This window comes from Monodon monoceros, unplaced genomic scaffold, assembly GCF_005190385.1.
Source record: "Monodon monoceros isolate NGI ecotype Baffin Bay Population unplaced genomic scaffold, NGI_Narwhal_1 Super_Scaffold_16, whole genome shotgun sequence".
Taxonomy (NCBI): Eukaryota; Metazoa; Chordata; class Mammalia; order Artiodactyla; family Monodontidae; genus Monodon; species Monodon monoceros.
In genome coordinates this window covers 3,811,054-3,823,399 of record NW_021703772.1, presented here as the reverse complement: position 1 = coordinate 3,823,399, position 12,346 = coordinate 3,811,054, and positions in this window count along the sequence as shown.

Genomic DNA, 12,346 nt, shown 5'->3' with positions numbered 1-12,346 from the left:
CCCAGGTTCTGCCAAACTCCAAGCGAAGATTCAGACGCCAGCTGCAAGCTTAGGAGTCCCGAGAGCCACCCTCACTCAGACCAGCTGGTTACAAATTTGGGGCTCCCTATGGACACCCACAGGATTGATAATCCGCTAGAATGACTCACAGAACTCAGGAAAGCACGACACTTACAATGACAGTTTTATTATAGCAAAAGGAAATAAATCAGAACCAGCCAGAGGAAGAGACCCATGGGGCAGGTCTAGGCGTGGGAGCGTTCCAAACATGAAGCTTCTATATCCTCAAGGACGCAGTACCCTCCTGTCACTGATGTGTGACGATCCACACAGAGTTTTCCCAGCCCAGGAAGCTCACCCAAGCTTCCGTATCCAGAATCTATTATTGGAGTTTCATTCCAGAGGAATGATTGATGGAATCACCACCTGCATGACTGAACTCCACATCCAGCCCCTGCCTGTCCCCCTGGATTTGGGCTGACAGCTTGAGGATCAAACCTCCAACTTGCTAATCACATCATCGTTCTTTCTGGCATGGCCAGCCCGAATCCTGAGTCATCTCATAAACATAAAATATCTAAGGGTCCCCCACGAGTCACCTCATTGGCATCACCTACCAGGTGGGGTCTAAAAGGCCCACCATGAATAACAAAGACCTTCCCATCACTCAGGAAATTCCAAAGGTTTAGAGGTTACCTCCCCTCCCGGGAACCAAAGATAAAGGCCAACCAGATTCCTTATTACACAACCAGCTACTGACATCCCTTTGGGTGATTAGGGCTCTGGGGCAGGAACACTTACATTTAAATTCTGTAACTGGGTAAGTATTTAACCAAACAGCAAAATTGTAGTCCCATAATCATACATAATGCCTCTTTGGCCCGCCCACTTTCTGCGAATAACTTTTTGTTTTCCTCCAAGCCCATATTTAATATCAGTATCATATTCTATTGAAGGCTCTCTGTTTTGCCAGAGCTGATGTTATCAGTATCATATTCTATTGAAGGCTCTCTGTTTTGCCAGAGCTGATGTTATCAATCACCCTGAAATTCAGAAACTTCACCCTGGTCTGTCCCCTCGGTTAGGGGGTACATTAACAGTCCGTGTGAGCTGGCCCTTGCCTGGGGCCACAGGATGCGCTGTTGAACATCAGGAAAGTCATTTCCCACAAAGCTCTTCTGAGGATTCCAATACTCACCCGCTGCCGCAGACCCGGTAGCTCTAAAAGGAAATTAGTGTGTTTCTAAAAAATACACTTTCCTCTTCCTCTGGGCAAATGGGGCAATCAATGGTTTGCTATCGGCCCCAGATGATGTCAGCGATGGTTGAACCCTTCAAAGAGGTCAAGCCATGTGGAAAATTTCCAGTGCCTCCTGGGAAGGAAAATGAAATGTCATCATCCAAGCTTCACAGGTTGGAGGGCTGTGAGCAGTGGGGCCCTTCAGAGCCTCCAGGGCAGAGCCTTGGCTGATGGTGGCAACAGAAGACCCAGGTCCCAGAGGAGCAGTTCGGAGAAACCATCTGGTTAGGACCCAGCAATGATCAGCTCAGAAGAGTAACATATCCAAAGCCTTCAAAGGCTGAAGTGTCCTCTAAAATACTATTTTAAGACCCCATAATGAAAATGTCAGCTCTTAGAGGGACCAGACCCCTCCCTCCAGGCCCTTCTCTACCTGTGGATACCTTTCTGGCAGGAAGGTCATTTTGGGTGCTAGAGAGAGGGAATGAAGGACTTGGACATTTTTAAAAGCCCCTCACCATTTCCCTTACCCTGGCTCAAAGAGTTGAGGGCCTCCTTGCCTTCCCTAGAGATGAGACTTGCCAAAGAAACCATGATTTCAGTGCCCTTGATCATGACCTTGTTGGATGCACCAACCATATTCCATGTCTGCCCCCAATCTTTTATGTGATATCCAAGAGAGAGGAGGTGGAAGTTGCCAGTCTTCCTGAAGACTAGTTCCCTTAAAGAACTGACAGAATTCACTTCTATGTTCTACTGGGCACAGTAGAAGGAAGGAAGATTCAGGGTCAGCCCAGATTCTGCATGCAGTTAGCTGCACGTTCATACTGGGACTCATGGAATTGACGGTGCCATCTTTGGAGTCAGTGAAGATATTCCTCATTCCTTTTTAGAGCTATATACCTCTAAAAAGCGTTCCACTGAGAGTATGTGCCATGGTTTAGCCAACCAAGCTTCTGTGTCTCAGCATTTAGATGGTTTTCAACTACAAAGAATGCCTTAATGAATAAGATGGTTCATGTACTATTTGTTGTATCGTTGGAGGTGTGTCTTCATGATAAATTCCTAGAAGAGGCATTATTTGGCCAAAAGGTACATGTATTCATTGCCTCGGGCTACCTAATACATACTAGTATTAATATTGCCTAACACTACAAAATGTGTGGTTTTAGGGAATTCCCGGGCGGTTAGGATGCCGTGCTGTCACTGTCGAGGGCTCAGGTTCAATCCCTGGTTGGGGATCCCGCAAGCCGCGCAGTATGGCCAAAAAAAAAAAAAAAAAAAAAAGTGTGGTTTTAAACCGCAGTAATCTATTCTTTTACAGTTCGGGAGGCTAGAGTTCCAAAATCAAGGTGTTGGTAGGGCCATGCTCTCTAGGAAGGCTCTAGGGAAAAATTCTTCATTGCCTCTTGCAGCCTCTGGTGTTGCTGGCAGCCCCTGGCATTCCTTGACTTATGGACCCATCACTCCGATCATCACATGACCTTCTTCCTGTGTCTGTGTCTCTTCTCTTCCCATAAGGAAGTCATATTTGGTTTAAGGCCCACCCTGCTCCAGGATGATCTCGTCTTAACTTGATTACATCTGCGAAGACCCTATTTCCAAATGAGGTCCCATTCACAGGTTTTGGGTGCACAGAAATTTGGGGAGAAGCTATTCAACCCAGTCCTGTAAGTGTGTATGTAGTTTGGCGATATTGTGTTGAATTCCCCCCCACGGAGTTACTCCGTGGTGGTCTCTCCGTGGCGGTGTATGGGAGCGCCAGTTTCTCCACAGCCAGCAACAAGGTGTGTTGTCAAGCTTTGGAAATTTTGCCAACCTCACATGTGGACAACAGTACTCAGTGTTCCCGTTTTCATTACGCATAAAGTTGAGCGTTTTTCTTATGCGTCGATTTGCACATTTTTCTTTTTTTTGGACAGTTCATATCTTTGCCCATGTTTTCTAAGGAGCTCTGGTCTTTTTCCCTCAATTTTTCCTATCCAACTTGTCCAGGATTTTCCCTCAATTCTTTTTTGTTGTTCTTTTTCGTGTGGCGAAGTTTTCACGACCAGTTAGAAGGAATCGTGGCTCACACTAGCTTCTCTAATCCACAGAGCTCTCTGCCCTTACTCATGTAAAACGTTTTTTAAATACGGCAGCTTGGTTTCTGAAATTCCCTGGCTATGTTCCTCTTCTTCAGTTGTATGCAGACCCTCTCTTTCCCATTTCTCAGTTGCCCCTTTTCTGGAAACTGTTTATTCCACTCCCAGCAGTTTCTCCCGGGTGCAGGGTGTCCTGGAAGAAAGCCCTGAGGGGTCCATTTTAAGAGTCACCTGGGTCTAGGAGGCTCCACCCCCCTTCACCAGGGACCACCGCAGTCATTGGCTGCTGAGGTTGGCACTGCCCCTGCCTCCGCGCTCAAATCATGCCTCTGTGCTTTATCGTGAAAACCCCGTGGCTATTCTGGGGTTTTCCTCTTCCTGGGTCCATCAGAAGCCCCGTTACTTCTTCTGCTTTTCCTTGCACAGACACAAAAACGCACGAGTCTTCACGTACTGATAATGGTCTGCTCCCATCTGCTTGTATTTTGAAGTTCTTAACAGTATCTTGTGACCCAGTTTTATTATAAATGTTACCCGTAGCTTCTGCTTCTCTGTCTAGTTGCTCTAGCTAGTCTCATGGAGGAATTCAGAGAGAATGAAAAACCAGAGTACTGCCAACGTGGCCACCTTCACCTGTCTTTGCTCAATCTTGAAGAATTCTTTATGGGCTCCTGAAATTGTCCCTGTTTCTGTTTCTGATACATTGCAAGTATTTTCTGGCAAATCGTGTGTGTGTGTGTGTTTTAAACAGTGCATGTGGCACATCTTGGTTGCAGAGGTTCTTTTGTAATTTTTATGTGTTCTATTTTACTCACCTTTTCTTTCGTGACACCTGGATTCTGATTCATAATGAAAAAACTTTTCTCCACAGAGGAATTCACTCATGTTACCTTCTAGAATTTGTATGATTTCATTGCTCTTGTTTATATTTCTAATTCATTTGAAGCTTATTGTTGTGTCTGAGATGAGGAATGGTTATTTAATTTTCTCAGCATCATTTGTTAAAAGGCCAATCACTTTTCCAGCATTTGAAATGTCATCTTTATCATAGACTAAATTTCCCTATGTACTTGGGTTATTTCTCGACTTTTGTTCTGTGGATCATTCTTTCTATTCATGCACCAACATCCTGAGTTTTCTTTTAAAAGAATACTTTCTTTTTACAGCATTTACTGTGACATATTGAAGACATACCCAAAGGTTTAAAGAGTGAGGCAATGACGACCTGTATACCTATTACCCAGCTTAAGAAAGAAAAAACTCACTGTAACAGCTGAACCCCTCTGTGTGTGTGTCCCTCCCCCAATCACACCAGTAGAAACACTGCCAGCTTGGACTGAAGACACATAAAGAAAGGAAGAGTTAGACCAGCAGGAAACAGATTGAGGAGACCATTTAGCTGTAACCACGTTTTACCTTTCATGAATAAAGGAAGGATGGCTCAGATTCAGGAGCTAGAGAGATGTGGAAACTATTCCAGGAATGGTCGCCATTTACCCGACTGAATTTCAGAACTGCTGTGGACCAGTGACTCCTTCATACCCCCATTTCCCCCCTTTTCTTGAGCAGGAATATCTACAGTGGTTGTCCTGTGCCCGTCCCACCTGCAGTGCACAGGGGACAGGGCATGTGTCTCTTTAGTTTCAGAGATCTACAGATTGAGAGGAACTGTACTTGAACCACACTCTGGGGCCTTGTTCACACCCAGATCTGATTCAGACGCTGAGATTCTGGACTTTGAGCTGATGTGAAAATGGAATGGGACTTTGGGGGTCTTGGGAGGAGTTGAGTGTATTTTTCATGTGAAAGGGATGTGAATCTTTGAGGGCCAGAGGGCAAACTGGTGGGCAGCCTCTAAGATGACCCCAGTGTCCCCCCCCGCCCCGCCTCAGGTAGCCACACCTTCTTCCAGTGCTCACAGCCTTTCCAGGAAGTGTGGACTGCACCTAATGACCTGATTCTGAAGAACATAAGACAGCAGAGTGATGGGATGTCATGTCAATATCCAGTTACGAAAAGACTCTGGTTTTAATTTGTGGTGCTGTCTCCCATCTGCGGTGGCCAGCTGACACCGTGAGCTGATCTGCGGAGGGCCCGCCTGGCAGGGAACTGAGGGAGGCCTCCAACCAACAGCCCTGAGGCGCTAAACCCTGCCAAGGACCACGCGAAGGGGCGTGGAAGGGCTCCTTCCTCAGGGCCCTCAAGAGGAGTCAACACCTTAATGACGGCCTGTGAGAGACCCTGAGAGAAGAACCCAACTGAGCCACACCAGGATCCCAAACCTCAGAGAGTATGAGATGATAAAAGTCTATCGTGTCATCTGCTACATTCTGGGATTGTGTGTTACGTAAATAATTAATACAGAATGGAGAGTAAATTCTAGAAAGCACAGACCCCAGAGAAATGCCTCACGGGAACATGGGTGGCCCGAGGACAGAGACTGTGCCCCAGAAGCCAGAGCGGTGCCAGGCGCACAGTAGGCACTTGGTACACGAGCTGCTCCAGGAGGGAGAAGCGCTGACCTGGGCAGAGTGAGTAGGTCTTGGTGGGGTAGTGGGCAGAGTGGATCTAAGTGCGGAGAGAGAACGGAATTGAAAGGATCAGGAAGGATGTGGATTCATAATACGACCTCAGAAATTCAGCTGTGACCTGGGCTTAAACTTGTGTCCAGGCTGCCTCTGGCACTGATCCCCAGGAGTCACATAGCTGGAGAGAGTGCCCATTGGTACTGAGGGGTCCCCCCAGCCTCTTGTGCAACGCTGCTGAGAATGTGAGTTCAAACCTCTCATACTTACTAGCTGTGTGACCTCCGGAGACTTACCTAACCTCTCTGAGCCTTGGTTCTTCATTTGGAAGAAGATTGCTGGAGATGCTGCAAATAAGGTAGCTTAATACATGGTCATTCAAATCTAGTTAAATCCAGTTCAAAAATCATCCCCAGCTTTATGGGACTCAGCCCCCGACCTCCAAGACGCAGCAGTGACCTTTTCACAGCCTCACGCTCCTTCACACTGGCCACTCCTTCAGCCCATCAGCCTCCCCAGGACAGCTGGGAACGCCCCCTTCCCAGCAAGGACGCCCAGAGGAACCTGCCTAGCAGCTTCCTTCCCCTCTGCTCGCCCAAAACCTTCATCGGATTTGCACCCGGATGCTCCAGGCTGATCCTGACCTGCACCCCGAGCCTCGTACACACGTCCACTTGCTTGGACCGTCAGTGCAGCCAGAAGGGGACTACAGGCCTGAGGAAGCTGGAAGATTTAGAGCCAAATATAAGGCACACAGAAGGGGACTCCTCAGAAACACAGAGCCCCAGGTTTCCACTTGAAAAAGTCATTTGGAGGAGGAGGAGGGATTAATTGCCCTGAACTGAAAAATAGAGGATGAGATAAGGCCCCGCGTGTTAAACTGCTCAACCCAAGGCCTGTCCGAATTCCTCCCGGTAGGAGGGAAATTAAAGATCCTCGCGGTGCGATACCGCCCCCTAGTGGCGCATCCTGAGATGGCACCCAGAAGGTTTCCAGGCGGCTCCCGTCTTTGCTTTGGAGGAGAGAAAGCTGAAAATTACTTCCCTACGATCTTGTTGCCTCCAGAAAACTTAAGTATAATGTTTGCTTTCCACTCTTAAAGGTTAAAGAAGCTGTGTCTTAAAACCCCGTGTGAATAAGGTTATGGGACATCCCAACCTAGCGTCCATCTTGCTGCTTCCATCCGGTTAACAATAATCACCTCGTTTTAGCACAAACGCTGGACTAAGAGTAACCTAATCCAGTCCTCAGAGCGGCCTTGCAGGGCAGCCCCGGTGTTGCCTCGGTTTGACAGGAGCAGAAGTAGCCTCAGAGGGGCTAAGGGTCTCGCCCAAGATCAGTGATAGGATTCTAAGGCTGGGATCCCAAAACTTCTGCTGTAAGTTATGTGGGAAACACGTGATGGTTTCAGCTTTGATTCCACAAATACACGATGAGTTCTGTTTGGTTTCCAGAATTCCTACATTTCTTTCTCCACCAAAAACTGACTTTCTGTTAGTCAACTCCGGATTCCAGTCTGCTTTTAGGAATGTATAAATCATCCCTCCAAGAGAGAGAGTATTGATGACATGCAGTTTGCAAGGGAGCTGGGTTAGGCGCTGTGGGAAAGCAAGCAGCAGGAGCCTCACATTCTGGGCGAGCGGTTCGCACAGTCTAGTGGGCATAGGGTCACCCGGGTGACTCTGGTGGCTCCAAAGCATGGCTACAATCAGCCTCCCAGCTGAGAAATCAAGTGAAACCCAGGGTTCATTACCACGTGCATGCTGTGGCTGTGAGCCTTGGGTCAGGCTTGCGGGTCACAGCGACTCACTCCGGCACAAAGTCTGCTGGGACCTGGGGAGCCCTGAGCAAACAGGAGGCAGGAAAGAAGGATGAACAGGGAGAGAAGTGCCTAAGGAAGATACCGTCTCGATTCCACCTCTGGAGATGCTCAAGATCGGGACGCTGATCAAGCCTATGGGGCACGACATCCTTGTGCGGGAATGAAGGCTGCCACCAACCTATTCACCCCGATCACTCAAAGTTGCTCACCAACTCTGATCCTAAGAGGGGATTCTAAGACCATATCCAGGCTCCATTGGAAAGAAGGCTGTGATTGATTAGTAATGGCTGCAGCAGGGGCAGGATCCACGCTATGAATTTGCCTTTTCTGGTTCCAAGAGAGCTGTCTGTACTCAGGCTGGAAATGGAGGAGATAACCTAATGCAAGGGGAGGAAAGTCAAGGGCACTGGATGGAGTACTGAGTCCTAACCCAGTGGGAATGGATTGGGTCCTGGGTGGTCCTACAGTCCAGGAAGAGTGAAGAGGACAGAAGCCATCAGCATAAACCATGAGGAAGTGTTGCAGGACAGAAGGCAGATGTCCAGGCAGAGGCTCTGGGTGCTACTGGGGAGGGCAGAGGGGGATCCTGGGAGGTGACATCATGAATGTCCTGTGCTGGGCTCCCTGAAAACAAGAGAAGTTCCAGCCACGACCCTGTCCTGAGGTTTGGGTGCATGCAAGGAGCCAGATCCCCCCGGGTGGGGAGGGCAGAGCAGCACCCAGACACCCTTTTGTCTTGAGAAAGGTCCTCTTCATCAAATGGCCACTGGAGCTGAAAGTACCAGAAGACCCTGTTGCAAAGAGATGAAGACACAGAAGGAAATGAAGCAAGAATTAATGGACAGAGAGGAAGGGCAAGCAAGGCCAGGTCCTGGTCTCAGGGAATAAATGAAAGTGAACACATGTAGTCAGCATTCATTCAACATTGACTGAGCACCTACTATGTTACGATGTGCTCACAATACAAGAGTGTGGCACTGCCCCATGGAGCTTACAGAATTAAAATAAAACTAGCAACGACAAAGCATAATGCACTGTTTACATTCCCTCTCATGTTGTTAGCCAAGAGACTCGTCTTTACCGAGGAAATAAATAATGAGTATGAGAAGGGGCTTTAAATGATGACATTTTTCTAGAAGACTGCCCTGTTCCCGGTCCATCCCTGGCCTCGCTTTCCCTTGTACATCCTCTATTCTTCCCTGCTTTATTTATAATGCCTTTGCTTCTACCACTGCCATCATTTTTTTTACCACTTTTCTTTATTCCTCCAAACTTTCCCTAACATTTATCTGCCCTTAGCTCCGGGGCCTTTCAGAAGTTTTGCAAAAATGTTCTCTTTTATTATTCAACTGTGAACACAAGCATTAGTCAAAAGGGGGAAAAAAAAAGAGACCAAAAAAAAAAAAAAGAAAAGAAAAGAAAGAGAAATGTCCTATTTTTAAAGTTTGGATTGTTAAAGTTAAGACTTGGGGCAAAAAAAATCATTAAAATAATTTTACAATATTTTTAAAAATCTTAAAAGAAAATACTGTTTCACTGATCATTTATCCCCCTAACCTTACAAGAGTTTTCAATTCTATGTTCCCTTCCAATATCTATCCATAAATCTAGTCTGGAACATACTAATAGCCAAGAGGTATATATAATATCACTTTCCATGTTTTTCTTAATATTATCTCAGAAAGACTACTTTTACAAAGACTTTATGTTTATGAATTTAATTGCTGCAAAAATCCCCTTGAATTGATTGACCATGACATGTGTAGCCATTGACCTATTAAACATTTAGGTCACGTTAAGGGCTTCAGCCGTTGTATTTGTGTTGCTGTGCCATGTTTAGCTGTGTTTACTTCCTCTTTTGCAATGGCCCCCTCAGGATAACTTCCCAGGGGCAGAACTCTACATTGAGGCTAAGGTCGTATTGCTAACTTACTTTCCAAAATGGCGGCATCCACCAGCGACGCCACCTACAGGGCATGACTTTGCCAAGAGCTCCATTTGTGATTTTACTACACAGAGATCCACACACCCTCTGCGTCAATGGGCCAATGGAGTACATCAGTACTACCTTCCTGCTCTTGGCCACGTCGGCAGCCCCCAAATCCCTGGGCCTCCAGAGGACCACCCGTCAGAATTAATACACTCCTCAACTCTGCTGAGACTTCTCGATGGCTCAGGAATTAAAAATGCATCCCTTTCCCTCCCTGCCTGTTCTGCTCACCCTGTGACAGAGGCAGCTGCCCATGAGCTGAGTTTATTTTCCACCCTTAGTGTGAAGCCCAGGTCCTTGCCACAGAGGAGGGCTGGTTCAAGACTGGCCCACTGCTGCAGCTGCTTCCCTGCAACTCTGATGTAGACCTGTGTTGTCAGCAAACTCCACCCATGGCTCTGGTCCTTTGTGACCCATCCTCTTTCCCCAGGTCCTGCTGCCTCCTGCCAGTTCCTTTCTGTCTCTATGGATTTGCCTATTCTGAATATTTCATATAAAGAGAATCATACTGTATTTGGTCATTTGCAATTGGCTTATTTCACTTAACACAATGTTTTCAAGATTCCTCCAGGTTGTAGCGTATGTCAGTACTTCTACTGTTTTTATTGCCCAATAGTATTCCACTGTACAGATATATCATATTTTATTATCAATTCATCAATTGATAGACATTTGGATTGTTTTTACTTTTTGGCTGTTATGAATAATGCTGCTCTAAACGTCTACGTAAGTGTTTTGTGTGGACATATTTTCACTTCTCTTGGATATATACCTAGGAATAGAATTGCTAGGTCACATGATATCTCTATGTTTAAACTTTTGAGGAAGTTCCAGACTGTTTTCCAAAGAAATTGCACTGTATCACAGACCCACCAGCAGTGTATAAGTGTTTCAACTTCTCCATATCCTCACACATTTTTCTGCCTTTTTTATTATAACCACCCTAGTGGGTGGGAAGTAATATCTCATTTTGGGTCTGATTTGCATTTTCCTAACCAGTAGTGATGTTGAGCGTCTTTTCATGTGCTTATCGGCCATTTGTACATCTTCTCTGAAGAAATGACTATGTAAACCCTTTGTCTATTCTTAAATTTGGTTATTTGCCACTCTACTTTTGAGTTATTCTAAACTGAAGTCTCCTGTCCAACATATGATTTATAAAATTTTCTTGCATTCTTTGGTTTTCTTTTCACTTTCTTGATGTGTCTTTTGAAGCACAAAAGGTTTTAAGTTTGATAACATCTAACTTATCTATTTTTTCTTTTGATGTCTGTGCTTTTGGTGTCATATCTGAGAAACCAGTGCCTAATCCCAGGTCATGAAGACTTAACGCTGTGTTTTCTTCTAACAGTTTTATAGTTTTACCTCTCACATTGAAGTCCTTGATCCAGTTTGAGTTTATTATTGTGTCTAGTATGAGATAGGAGTCCAACTTTTTTCTTTTGCATATGGATATCTAGTTGTCACAGCACCATTTGTTGAGAAGACTGTTCTTTCGCACACAGAATGGTCTTGGCAGCCTGGTCAAAAATTTATTGAATGTAAATGCAAGGGTTTATTTCTGCACTCTCAATCTGTCCCATTGATCTATATATCTCCTCTAATTATCCATTGACCTACATATCTACCATGTATTGATTACTGTAGCTTTGTAGTTAAGTTTTTACATTGAAATGTGTGAGACTTACTGTTCTTTTTTAAATTACTTTATTTATTTATTTTTGGCTGCGCTGGGTCTCCATTGCTGTGTGCGGGCTTTCTCTAGTTGCGTTGAGCGGGGGCTACTCTTTGTTGCGGTGCGCGGGCTTCTCATTGTGGTGGCTTCTCTTGCTGCAGAGCACGGGCTCTAGAGCACGTGGGCTTCGGTAGTTGTGGCACGTGGGCTCAGTAGCTGAGGCTCACGGGCTCAGTAGTTGAGGTTCGCGGGCTCTAGAACATAGGCTCAGTAGTTGTGGCACACGGGCTTAGTTGCTCCACGGCATGTGGGATCTTCCCGGACCGGGGCACGAACCCGTGTCCCCCGCATCAGCAGGTGGACTCTCAACCACTGCGCCACCAGGGAAGCCCTGTAGTCATTTTTTATTTTTATATTCCATCCAATGCATTACTAAACACAATCATTTCCACGTGGAAACAGTGTTGATTCTGCAAAAATAATCAGTAAAGCCATCACTGTCTTAGCATCCTTAATAATTTTATCTTCTAGCTTGTGTTTGGTAAATGAAGTCCACAGGGACAGTGGAAACACAAGCAAAGAGACACATGCAGTGTGTTGTCTGCCATTCCAAAGCGTGTTTAAAATACCCCATGAATCTAGAATTCTCAGTGGATCCCCAGCGGTGGGAATTCACCCACCCAAGACTGAACATGAGAGCAAGGCAACTGTGTTATGTCTTCAGTAGAGTACGCTGGGTGCTGACATCCCTGAAAGGCCACATTTTTCCCCTTAGAACCTGAACTGGCTTCAAATGCATAATGTAGACAACGGTGTCCTAAGAAATATGAATAATCAAGGAACCTGATCATATTCTTTCTTACTTGTGTTACTTGTGTTACTTCCTTGTATGATGCTAAATATTCCTTTGTTTTGAAAACAATAACGTAACAGTGAAGGGCAAGATAGGGCAACCCATAGTTCCTTTTGCTTTCGTCCTCCCTCACACATCCATAAGCCTAACTAAGGTA